The 13,641-nt window shown below is 35.0% G+C and overlaps 1 pseudogene; it reads right to left on the reverse strand.

The window, feature by feature from the left end:
• Positions 1–7,912: 7,912 nt before the first annotated feature.
• On the reverse strand, positions 7,913–9,602 carry LOC149234300 (rust resistance kinase Lr10 pseudogene; annotated as a pseudogene).
• Between the last annotated feature and the right edge of the window lie 4,039 nt (positions 9,603–13,641).

Below are 13,641 nucleotides of genomic sequence, written 5' to 3' on the forward strand. Positions count from 1 at the left end.
ATATAAGGTGAAATCATCCATATAAATTTCAACATAGTCATTGATAAGGTCAGTAAATGTGTCGAGAACAACCTTTTAGAATGTGGCAGGAGAAGTTATAAAGAAAATGTAACTTAATAATCATATGCCCCTCGAGTGCATGTAAATATCATCTTTTCTTTGTCTTCAAGGGCAACTTGGATCTGGTTATAGCCACAAAATCCATCAAGAAAGGAGAAAAAATTCTTCCTTGCCAAGATATTAATGACCTTATCAATGTGTGGTAAGGGGAAATATTCCTTCAAGAGACTTGTTTAACTCTCAATAATATGCATAGGGCCCACCATTTATCATTCTTCTTAGGCACAATAACAAGGGGTTAAACCCATTGATTATCAGAATAGGGTAGATGAGGCCTGTGCTAACTAATTTTCAAAGTTCTTCCTTAATTACATCCTTAATAGAAAAATTCATCCTTTGCTTAGGTTGTTGGATAGGTCAGGAATCCTCCTTATTATAGATATCGCGAGAACATAAATTTGGATGGACCTGTTTCATATCATTATAATCGCATGCAAAAGCAATGTTATGTGTTTGTAACATTTCAATAAGATGCTCCTATTGAGCATGTTCTAATCCACTATTAATGTTCAAAGTTTTCCTAGGGTAAATCTCAATAGGAAGGGAATGTTCCTTAGATACAATATCCAAATGTGCCATGTTTTCCCTATGTTGAATTAACTTAGTAGGTTAATAATTCTCTTGAGAGTGACTTTCAAGGAGGTGCACAAAAGGAAAGGGGTTAGGTACGTGAGGTTGAGTAATAAAGGTGAAAATCAAAGTATCTTTATTATTTTCCTTAAAAAATGAGGCTTGGTCAAGGATAAGGAGAGTTTGAAGTTATCCTTCTTCATTGTCATGAGGTTAGAGCAGAGTTGCATAATCAAGAATGGTTTTGGCAAGGGGTAGAGAGTCAACATTTTAGTAGAATTACCATGAGAATGGTCATACACCTCGATCTATAGTTGATGTATGCATTAGTGTAAGCTATCCATGACCTTCCCAAAATGAAAAGATATCACTCCACATAGGTTTTAAGTTTTAAAATAATAAATACGAATCTACCAAGCTCAAGGGATCAAATATTTTTTCACTATAAAAGAGGCTTGTACCTCAAGATATTTGATCCCTCTTTGTGCTTAGTAGATCTAAATTTATGATGGATCTAGGATCATTTTATTTTTAAAATGAAACTTTTTATTAATATAAATTTATTTGTCATTTAATTAATTTTAATGAAATTATTTTAAATTCAAATATATATAAATTTAAATAAAATTTAATTTGAAAAAATATAAAATCATTTGATTTAATTTAACTTCTCTTATTGTGATTTTAATTTCATAAAATTAAAATTTTATTAGAATTAAATCCCATATTGCAAATAAATTTAAACAATGGAAAAAGTTATAAAAAGTAAATTCAGCTCAAGAAAATGAATTGTTGTTGGAGATGATTTTGGAATAGGCATTGGTCATTATTCTAATTTTTATTTATTGTCACTTTCACTATTATATAATTTTATTTATTATTTTAATCAGATTATTACAAATAAAATTATATTTATAAATTTGAATAAAATTTTATTTGGAAAAATATAAAAGAATTTAATTTAATTTAATTTCTCCTCTTGCTATTTTAATTTCGTAAAATTTTAATTTCAAATTTTTATAAAATTTGAATTTGATTGGAAGTAAATCCTATATTACAATAAAATTTAAACAATGGAAAAATTTCAAAATATTCTTATATATTTTAAAATTTTGTTTTCCATTTTATATATATTACATGCAAAATAAAACTCTAAAAATAACAATTTTTTAAGATGGACATTCTGATGAGCACACATTGAAGTAAAGTTCATCCTTCATCTTACATATGAAAAGCTAAAGTATATGGAATTTTATGCCTTTAATTAGGCCATAGGTTACCATGGGAAAAACTTGCACTTAAGAATACTATGGGAAAAAACATGGTTTGTCAAAACCACAAATTGTAAATTGACTCATCAATTAAGTTCATTTTATTTTTTATGTAATTTGACCAAATCAATTTGTTTAACAAAACAAGACAGGACATTACAACATATTTTCCATACTAAAATGGAGAGCACAACAATTCATTTTAGTTCATTTGCATATATAAAATGTATTTTGTTTTTAAAATCCATACATTTTTAAACATATCAATAATGTATATAAAAGCTCTTCAATGCAACTTAACTAGTGATCGCTGTGAAAACCAAGTATTATGTACCAAGGCATTTTAGTTATATATATATATATATATATATATATATATATATATATATATATATATAGATATAAGCTCTTCAATGCAACTTAATTAGTGATCGATGTGAAAATTAAGTATTATGTACCAAGGAATTTTAGTTTCAAATCCCCCTGACTTTACCTATACCCCGAGTATTAGGGCAGCGTGGTTTACATAGGAAATTATAATGGTAGCGGTCAAAATCAGCCCTATGAGAGATTATGTGTGGTAGGCGCGGCATGGTTCACCTAGGGGATTATAGTGTTAGCTATTGGAATAGGAAATTATAATGGTAGCGGTCAGAATCAGCCCTATGAGAAATTATGTGTGGTAGGCACGACATGGTTTACCTAGGGGATTATAGTGTTAGCTATTGGAATTGAGTGTATGAAAGATTAAGAGTGTTGGGGTGGCATGATGGACCTAAGAGATTATTGAAACTAGTATAGGGGAAATGTGGAGTTGCAATGTAAGAAATTTTGTCAACATTTTTAAAAGTGGACACACTTAAAGAATAATAAAATTGTTGTTGTTGTTATTATTATTATTATTATTATTAATAATTTTTTTCTTGCCCTTGATTTACTCATTCTTTTTTATTTTATTAATTGGGTTTATTCCTTTGATTCTTTAAGTTTGACCAAAAGATAATAATTAATTAATTTTTATTTTATTTTAAATATTTTTATGGTTAGTTTATGATTATTAAAATATTATTTATTTATGAAAAAAAATGTTTTAAAACATATTAATTTTTTTTATTAATAAACAATATTTCTTCATTCAAAACTAAAACTAGTTGTTATATTGTAATCGTTAAAATCAATTCTCTCTACATTGCTCTCTCTATATTTAATGTGATTCCATCCAAGATCCGATTTTCGAAACTACACTAGATAGTTCGAAACACATCCACAAAACGTTTTTGATGGATCACAAAAGCATGAATTCTGAAGTTAAAAGTAATATAAACGCGGTATCAGAAATAAGTGTAAACATTTAAATGTTGGCTCAATTAATAATACAAATTTAAAAGTAATAACTAAAAAGTTAAAAGTAATATAGAGTGTAGTATCCGAATGAGTCTAAACATTTAAATGTTGTCTCACTTAATAATAAAATGTTAAAAATAATAATATCTAATTTTTTGTATTTGATTTTGTTTTTATTAATAAAATTACATATCACATTAAAAAATCTAACATATAATTAGTAGCTATAAATTAAAATTCACCTTATTTTATAAATTAAAATATTGATTTCATAACCATATTTAAATTTAATTGGTAAGCACATAAAAACTTTACACTTACAATATGACAAGGTTTTTAACCAAGGATATTCACCCCCATTGGATGTTATTAACATGTAAATAGACATTGTTACAATGCCATGGGCCAATACCATGGCTTATCAATACCACATGCCCAAAAACCATAACTTGTTTCACAATCAAAATATTTTATAACAATATGACAAAATTTGTAACCATGGATATTCACCTCCGCTTTACCATGGATATTGTTAACTTGAAAATAGGGTTTGTTACAATACCATGGGCCAATACCATGGCTTATGAATACCACATGCCAAAAAACCCTAACTTATTTCACAATCAAAATATTTTATTTTAATTTAATTTAATAACATTTTTTAAATAAATCTAAAAGCAAAAAGGTTATAATTATTTTTGAGATATACCTAAACTTTAAAATGAGAATACTTTTTATATAGAGATGTTAAATTTTTATAATATAAATAATACCATTAAGAACTAGCATATATCCATCTTAATTAAGGATCCATGGGATGAGAGAAAGCAAAGTGACTACCAATGAAAGAGGCGAAATAACACATTATTCTTTGAAGGTTTTAATTATTGTAATTTTCTTTGACACTATTGATCCAAAATATAGGTTTAATATTAGCAATAATTTGATTTTTTCTAATTTAGATACTTTCTTAAATACAATACAATGGGATCAAATTTAAGAAATAAAGGGGGGAGGGGAGAGGGGGGAGAGATGGTGACAGAGTTGAAGGACAAAGAGAGAGAGTGGTGGGGACATAGAGAGAGAGAGAGAGAGAGAGAGAGAGAGAGAGAGAGAAGGGATGAGAGAGATACGGAGATAAGGGGAAGAGAGAGCGGAAGATAGAGAGATGGAGGGGAGAGAGAGAGAAGGATAGTGGGAGAGAGATAGTGACAAAGTTGGAGGGAGGAGAGAGGGAAGAAGATAGAGACATAGGGAGGAAGAGAGATAGATATGGAGAGAGAGAGAGTGTGTGTGTGTGTGTTTGGATTGGTGAGATAGAGAGATAAAGGAGAGATGTAGGGATATATAGATATAGATGGTAGGGAGAGAGAGTGGGAAAAAGAGGGAGAGTTGGGAGATAGGGAGTGGGGGGGAGAGAGAAATTGGGGAGAGAGGGAGGGGGAGAGAGAGAAGGAGAGAGGGAGATAGAAAGACACAAAATGAAGGGGAGAGAGAAATAATAACAAACAGACACATAGAAACAAATATAGATATTATATAACCAATCTAGATCCATCTTAACCCGAGATCTACCAAACATGGAAAGGGATCACATCTCTAGAGGTGCAAACATTTCCTCAAGTTTTGCACTCAATAAAGAGGTAAAAGAGGTTTACACCTCAAGAGATTTGATCCCTCTAGAGGTTTGATAGATTTGGGGTTAAGATGGATCTAGTGGTAGCAGCCAAAATAAACTCTATGAGAGATTATTTTGCTTTTAAATTTAAATTTAATAAAAAATATAGTTAATAAATCATTTAAATAAATATATGTTATTTTTTTTTGTAAACTTGGTAGGACTCGTTTACATGTCCATTATTCACCCAAGCATAGCACAACATTTGATCCCAAGCCACTCTTCATTTCCACTGCCATTGCCACTTGAGCTAAAACAATTTTAAGTTAATGTTTTTACTTTGTTTGAATATGTCTTCCACCATATCATATATTATTTTAAAACCTTTTGAAGATAAAGTTTTTTATAGAGAAGGAAAACCACTATGAGTATCATAAACAATAAATTTCCTCTCAAATGTTTTTTTCAACTCTAACCTTGTAGAAATATCTTTTGAAAAATAAATTATATAAACTTTTAATTGTGTTCTACATTAAATTATCTATAAATTTTAGAAGGCTAATTTCAACTCTAACCTTGTAGAAATATTTTTGAAGAATAAATGATATGAATTTTTAATTGTATTTTATTAAATTATGTATAGAATTTAGAAGGCTAATTCACAATTATTAATTCCTTTAATATATCTGTAAATCGATTTTTTTATAATTGGTAAGCAAAATAAATAAAAAAATTAGTTTTTTTAATGTTTTAAAAATAATTATCAAACCAAACCATAAAAAAATAACAATTATTATAATAAAAAATAAAATAAAATAAAATAAATATTCACTCATTTAAAAAAATAAGTAATCTCATATTTAATTTCATTTAATTAAATTTTAAAACTGATAACATAAAATGTATAATAATATTAACAATGTAAACAACAAAAAAATATTTTAATATAAAATATCAGCCTGGAGTGCAGTAAGGAAAACAATATGGAAATGGCCATAAAAAAAACCTACTTATCAAATAAACATATATCTGCCGGATATAATTTTTATAAATATTTTGAAAATCTTTCCATTTATAAATCTCTCTCGTATATAATACCATTAACTATTTTGAAAAGTAATTCATTTTTTATACATATCCCTTTCTAATATAATGTCATTAAAATCGGTCTCATATGGAAAATAGGACTCATCCCATAACAGATCTGGTCGCCCATACACTGATATGGGACATGCAAAAGCCACAGAAAAATATCCCTGCATCAGATCTATCAATTACAAAAGTCGGAACTCCGGCAAGAGGAATCTATAAAAGAGCTCAGATCTGTGGACAAGAAACTGCCATACAGCGACTTCAGCAAGGCTCGAACCCCAGAGCAGAGGAATTCACACAACTCTTCCTAAAACCACCGGAAGGAAACAGTCACTGTTTGAGATTATGGAAGGGCAGCAGCATCCTAGATTTACGAAACAGGATACAAACCCTTCTTGGCATCCCAAAACAGGGGCAAAATCTGATCTACAAGGGACGCAGCCTACAGGACCACTACACCCTCCAGGATTATAATATAACCACAGATTCAACAATCATCATAAACCTCCGTCTGAGAGGAGGAAGCACTGGATCCAGTTCAAAAAACACAGGCTCTTTCAAGGACGCGGTGAAAGGGAAAGGGGAAAACTTACAACCAAAACCAGGTTCAGCACCAGAGTTACCAGGCCCTTACATTGTGGAACAAACACTGGAATCTCCAACGATCCAAATAACGTTGCCAGAGGTAACTGATCTACACACTGATCTAGCCACACGTGCTGTTATATGTAGATTCAACGGTTTCTGGCCAAAATCAGATGCACTGCATCAATGGATTTTCACAACATGGACACCTGACTGTGAAGTTCACCTATGCTCAAAGGGTTTCTTCATAGTCATTCTTAGAACAGAACAAGAACGTGATGATATTATCAACCAAGGGCCTTGGTTCTGGGGCAAGGCTGGCCTCTTTACCACCCCCTGGTTCCCTGAATTTGATGCGAATACTATGAAAGTAACAACAGTCCCTGTTTGGGTGAAGCTACACAACCTCCCTCTCCACTTCTGGCATTACAAAGTTTTATCAGCCATTGGAAACACATTGGGGAAATTCCTCAAAATAGATAGAGAAAGAGTAAATCTAGGAATATTCACCTACGCTAGAATCTGCGTAGAAGTGGATCTAAGTCTGGGACTACCGGATCACATTACATTAAACTATAATAATACGCAGAGGATACAAACGCTTGATTATGAAAACACAGCATTCAGGTGCCTAAAATGCATGCAGACAGGACATCTCCAAAACACCTGCCCAATGGGAAAGAGGGACCCCAAAGAGAACAAGAAACAACAGAAAAAGGCGAAAGGATGGCAGCACACTGATTGGAGGGAAAAAGAGGACGTGCAAACTGAACCAACAGGAAAACAAACAAAACCTGACATACCAATGGAACAGGAATACACTCAAGAAGGACATGCCACAGACACACAACTGGGACCTGACATTTTGAAACAGCCACCAGACATTCAGTTTGAAGCAGGTGGCATCAAACGAACCCATGGATCTGAAGGCTCGGAATCCGACAAAGAACAACTAATAACTACAACAGAAAATCAGCTGGCTCTCACTGCACCAAACTCTGATGGCTGGCGAAGGGTGGAGAAGAAGAAGGGCAGAAAAGCATAGCCCTGATGACATCCATTTTTGTATTTTTACTCACTTCTTTTGCAACCTCTATTAGCTTGCGAATACAGGAACAGTCTTTCTGCATATGCTTAAGCATCTACAAAATGTAATTTTTTCATATTCTGAATAAAATTAAGACTTTTTCTACGGGAAAAAAAATATAATGTCATTAAATCATTAAAAAACAAATGCCAATGTTCCATAATATCTTCTAAATTCTCTTTTTTACATATATAAAGAAATCACTTCCAAACACGATGTATCAAATCACCGTGGAAGAGTAATTTCAATTGAAGAAGAACTCAATGTGTAGGACAGTATAGGATTTTCAGGCGTAGCCGAGGAATTAAAGGGTAACGGAGGATTGGGGACATCCTCTCCATTACCTTCTAACATTTGGACAACCTTGGCCATACAAGGACGATCTCTGGACTGGTATTGAATGCACCACAATCCAACTTTTGTGAGTCTCCTTGCCTTCTCCTCATCCGCAGCTTCTATTTCTCCTCCTCGCAGTTTCATCTCCAATTGGCCACTCTCAATCAGCTTGAAAGCCCACTCAAGGAAGTATAACTGACTGGACCGGCTTACCTGTACATCAATATTCTTTCTGCCCCCGACAATCTCAAGCAACAGCATTCCAAAGCTATAGACATCTGATTTATCTGTAATAAGATCCACACCTCTCGACCACACCTCTGGGGCAACATATCCCGGCGTCCCTCTTGCTGTCGTCATGGAAATATGGTCGTCTCCCTTCCCACAAAGTTTTGCCAAACCAAAATCAGCAACTTTAGGGGTTAAGTCGGCGTCCAGCAATATATTGTGAGGTTTGATGTCGAAGTGTATGATGCGATTCTGGCAATCTTGGTGTAAATATGCAATTCCACGAGCCACACCCAAAGCAATTGAATACCTTTGCTCCCAACTTAAGATTTGCCCATTCTCGTTTTCGGCAAATGTAAACTTGTCGAGAGATCCATTAGGCATGTATTCATATACCAGTGCGCTTGTGGGAATTTCGAAGCAATACCCCAACAGACGAACCAAATTGAAGTGATGGATCCGTCCGATTGTTGCTACTTCATTCATGAATTGGGATTGGCTGTGCCTATGCCTATCAAGAAGCTTGACAGCCACTAAAATGCCGTTCACAAGCTTCCCCTTATACACCACGCCATAACCTCCTTCGCCCAACTTTTCCGCAAAGTTGTTTGTGATCTTCTTAAGTTGAAAGAGTGAATATCTGGTTGGCATTTCATAAGCATAATCCTTTAGGAATTTCTCCACCTTTGAAGTAGAGCTACCAGGAGGATCTCTTCTCTTCTGGGCATAAAACGTTAAGAATATCACTAATATTGCGGTCAGCGCAACTCCTCCAGAAATGCAACCTGCAGTGGAATGAGAGATCGATATGAATATAATATCTGTCCAATAACCCCGATATATGAAAATAGTGGAAATAAGATACAAGTTCAAAGTGATTTTCAATGGGAAGAAACCATAGTTACCTTTTACAATGGCCGAGTTGATTTTTCGACCTGCAACGCAGCCATGACAATTATTATGAATTAAAAGCAAAGATCCATAGCTTTGGGAAAGAGAATGAGTACTTGACAATATCGGGAAACACATCTACACATATCTTTGGGTTCAAAGAGTGCAGAGTGGAGGAAACTTATTGGAGGGGTGTACTCAGATCCTCATTCCTTTAGATTCAACCCCTTTTTTCTATAACAACCCCTTTTCCTGGGTGTCAATGAATAATTCATACCATCTTAACTAAACTGGCAGTTCCAAGTAGTTTTGCGTAAATTTAGGAAATAGAGCATAGCATACCGTGGCCCTGGCAGTTGTCGGCACGGGGTCCATCCTCACAATAACAAACGAACGGTGCAGTTGAAGTTGAACCTGAAGTGTTGTAACGGTAGCCACATATCCCTCCACTTAGGATCATTGTAAAGCAGTCGCATTGATCCCACATCAACTGTTACTTGTGTCGTAGAACATCCCGGAATCAAATTCCCATTGTCGTACAAACTGTAGTAGACACTAGCATTACATTTCCCGTTAACCATTCTCGAGTTGTTCAACTGAGCCTCATTATTACAATTGTACACGTTAAGGGTCCTGTTCTCTCTAGCGAATATCACGGCTGTGTCCGTACGTCGTTGATGCGTTATCAGCATGTCAGTGGGATGATCTATGAATCTGCACTTCTCGCCCTTCACAATAAGGCAGAAGTCATGACGGGACTCTAGTATTGTGTAATTCTGGCCCTGAATTGTGATTACTGGTGTTAGGTTCTGCACACAGTCGATCTGAAAGTGAGGGTGACGGCATCCACGGTTTCCTATACCTAAAGGATACGATATATCTGTAACCCCACATCTCCCAGTATTTTGGCAGTACTGGTATTGCACGTCCAAGCATAAGTAGCAGGGGAATAGAGAGACACAGCAGAAAGTAAGTATAATGAAGAACAGGTGTCGAGGAAGGGAAGGATGAAGGAGATGAGCATATAATTCCATCGGGAGAAGATTAGGTGATAGGCACAGAATCAGTGTTGGGAATGAACGACAATGAAGCGTAGGTAGTGTTAACGAAATCGATTTAACCATTTAAATCCATCGAATAATAGAGTGTAGATCCATCGCCTCCCCTTCTCGTCAAGAGGATCCCAAACTTTCGTTGGCTCGTCAATCTTCCATAAATTAATCACTTCAAAAGATATGTTTGAAAGCCAAAACCTACAGAAGATGCCGTGAAAAGCATTATTGGAATTTTGGGTTACAATATATCCTGTGATATCTACGAGACGGTAGATATTCGCATATTTTTATCCCGAAGACGATGGTTATTGATAAATCTTTGCGAAAAAATATGGCAGAGTCTGTGACGACAACGACCAAGAATGGACAGCTTCGTGAACTTCGGGGCCAGTCTATGCTTTGCTCACACAATAACCAACTGACAGTTTAATTGTAATTAATGCGGGGTAATTGTATTGACTCAGTTTTTTCCGTGAGTGGACGAGGATTATCTCTTTTTGGCTTGTTTTTTTTTTGTGGGGTTAAAATCAACTCGTTTTAAAATTAGTCTAAATTCTTAAAAAACCATAAAATATCATGTAGAAAGTTCCCTTACATCAGGTAAACTCAGACTTCACAACCAAATTTGAAGCCAAACTTACCAAGCAAACACATAAACAGACTATTAAAATCCAGAGGGCTTACGCTTCATTTATTCCACCCAAATCTTGATATCACTTTGAATCAGAATTATCATTAAAAAACTCGCTAATACGATGTATACGCGTGTAGCTGTGTGTAGTGTAGAAACCAGTAACAAAGTCCGGACGGAACAAGCACGTTCCTCCGAGTCAAATGAAAAAATTGTAGCAGACGACCTGCTGTTTGAACGCAAAGACATTGAACTTTGTACATTCCCCCGAGTCAATAGCAAAATGTTAAAAAATGACCTGCTGTTTGAGCTTTCTAGGCCCGCAAAGACTTTGAACTCTCAACGTGCACTATACTTCGAAAGCTCAAAGTGGTAATCTTTCGTTGGAAAGAAAAATGAACAAAGGTGCATACCAGGGCGAAAGACATAAGACCTGTGTAAGAAGCAAACTTCCTATATTCATAAAAGTTATATTATCTTACATTAGAAAAAGACGTCATAGATATCACCAGTCATTGAATTAAAGGCAACATCCATTGCTACTTAGTAAGTGAGGATATGGCAGGCACGTTATAATGGAGAATCTTTAATCTTTTTAAATGCTTAGTCACATATAATCCATGGGTTCTAATGTTGTGGGCCACCAAGGGCCATCAAAACCATGTTAGTGAAGGCCTAACAACTTTGAACCTTTCACCAAGTCAAATTTACCTTAACATTTATTATCACTAAATTGTCATACATATTTCATTATACATTTTTCATATTCCATTGTAAATTTTTCAAAACATATCTAATAAATTATATTTAAACATATGAAAATATACACTATTAGGGTTTATTCCTCTTTAGATTTGTAGATTATTATTTCTTCCATATGCATGCAAAAAAAATTATGCAGAAAACGGAGAACAATGAAATAAAAGATCACAAACCACATTTAACACAAGATATATCATGGGAAAACCATTTTGGGAGAAAACCTAGCTAGATGGTGAGATTGCTCTACTCTCTTTCTTTGGATAGAAAATAATTGTGAGTACAAAGAAGTATGTCATACCACCAAGGTTGGGCTCTGATGCAGGGGCATCTAACCCCTCCTTTATCAAAGAGGAATCTGAAGCGAAGCGAGGAGGATGTGGACAACAAAGCTGAGTCGAAGGAGAAAATAAGGGAAATCTGTTTTAAAATAGATTTAAAGTAGCTTTAAAGCGGATATGTCTTGAGGAGACTTGCTATTGATAACAGCCATGCACGCTTTTGGAGAGCTTTCATTGGAGAAAAACAAGGAGAAGATCTGATCGATCCTTCCTAATGCGTCTTATATAAGTGTAATGTAATAGGGTGTGAGGAATATATCTGTTTGTGAGGAAACACTGAGTGAGAAAAATGTAGTCGAGCGTGAGCTCGTTTCTTAACGCTGAAATGCCTTAATATGTAATTGTTCTGTATTTATATGAAAGCATGCTTCAGTGTTGTGTACGTTATGTGTAAATCCTGTGTTGCGTGCTGGATCGATCATCGATCATCGATGACGAGCTAATTTAACGTTTAACTGTTATATATAAAGAACAAGTGAGGATTGGCGTGTTAGCAATTGCCTGATGTGGTTTTCGATCTGCATTTCTAATAGAAATCGTGAATATTTTATGTTTAATGTCATCCTGGCAGTGCGCAGTTTAACAACTGAAACATAGAGAACGACTTCGCAGAGATTGGAACGAAGGCGAATCCATATATGTCAGGAAAGTGCACGTGAAGCGCTCGAGATTATAGTAATCACGATGACTGTCCAGGTTGTGGACTGAACATCCTTCACGTGGAGGCTTCATTTGATGTGTTTATCCATATATTAAGCTAGCTATCATAGATTGCTATGGTTTGAACGCAGAACAACAACTGTGTTTAGGATCTACGTGTCACAGATTTTGTGCATGGTGAAGTTGTACTGTGGGACGCTATTGATCGGTGTTTCTCTAAGGAGACAATCCTACACAGTTTGATCACAGCGGAAGCGTGGTGCTGTTACATGACTGGAAAATCATTTTGGTAAGGCGTATTTAGTGGAAGAAAACCCATATATTGTTCCTTGAGCGCCAGAAGGATTGTGGTTTTTTTACGGCTCAAATGTTAATGAAGATCCGCGTAAATGAAATAAAAAAGGTTTAAGCTTAGAATGCTTCCGTCCCAGGTTGATTTAATTGGGAATTGGGATTTTGGATTAACCCCCAAAATCTCACCCCATCATTTTGGTATTAGAGCAGAGGAAGATTCTGCGGAAGGAGGTACAAATTTAAAGAGGTATGGTCTTTATATTTTTGTGTAGGTAGCAGCAGAGGAAGGTGAGAAGATTGCAATAGCCTAGAGCATGGAATGCTCAATTGGTTCCAGAGGAGAGAACCAGAAGTTTACCAAAAGACCAAGTCTAGAGGAGAGCTTGGTGAGGTAAGAGGCAACAGGGAGGACTTGTTGTTGCAGAGGCAGATTGCAGCTCACAAGTTAAGCTGTTACGAAGACCAGAAGCATATGACCAGGAGGTCATAAATTTTTGTGCCTCGGGAGTCTGATGCAGGGGCATCTAACCCCTCCTTAATCAAAGAGGAATCCGAAGCGAAGCGAGGAGGACGTGGACAGCAAAGCTGAGTCGAAGGAGAAAATAAGGGAAATCTGTTTTAAAACAGATTTAAAGTAGCTTTAAAGCGGATATGTCTTGAGGAGACTTGCTATTGATAACAGCCATGCACGCTTTTGGAGAGCTTTCATTGGAGAAAAATAAGGAGAAGATCTGATCGATCCTTCCTAATGCGTCTTAT

This window comes from Pinus tabuliformis, chromosome 8 (genome assembly GCF_031772625.1).
Source record: "Pinus tabuliformis cultivar Carrire ecotype Pingquan chromosome 8, CPIR1, whole genome shotgun sequence".
Lineage (NCBI taxonomy): Eukaryota > Viridiplantae > Streptophyta > Pinopsida > Pinales > Pinaceae > Pinus > Pinus tabuliformis.